Source organism: Charadrius vociferus, unplaced genomic scaffold (assembly GCF_000708025.1).
Source record: "Charadrius vociferus isolate BGI_N301 unplaced genomic scaffold, ASM70802v2 scaffold214, whole genome shotgun sequence".
NCBI classification, from domain to species: Eukaryota; Metazoa; Chordata; class Aves; order Charadriiformes; family Charadriidae; genus Charadrius; species Charadrius vociferus.
The window spans coordinates 1320321-1320809 of record NW_009647955.1 but is presented as its reverse complement, the minus strand read 5'-3'; positions in this window follow the sequence as shown (position 1 = coordinate 1320809).

The window sequence follows — 489 nt, the reverse complement described above, 5'->3', positions numbered from 1 at the left end:
TCGCAAGCGGACAAGCGCGCTGGAGGACTGCCAGGGCACAGCCACCCTGCTGCTGTACAGGTACACAGGGGCACTGCCAGGGCACAGGCGCACTGAGGGCATCACTGGGGTACAGGTGCTCCGCTGGGGCGCTCTCACACCGTAAGCTTTAGGCCAGGGTACAGGTACTCTGTCAGGATACAGTCGCTCTTCTGGGGTACAGGGACACCGGGGGCATGTGTCCGGTCAGGGGCGGGATACAGTCTCCCTGAGGGGTTCAGGTGCTTGGAAGGGGGTGTCACCAGGTTACAGGTGTAGCCCCAGGGTAAAGACTACTGGAAAAACCACCAGGATACAGCCACACTGCTGGTGGACAGGCACCCAGGGAGGGGCACTGCCAGGGTATGACTGCCTGGGGGGGACTACCGGGCTACAGTGTCACTGCCGGGGTACCGTCACACTTCTGGGGTACAGTCCCACCGCCGGGGAACAGGCGCGCAGCCGCAGAGG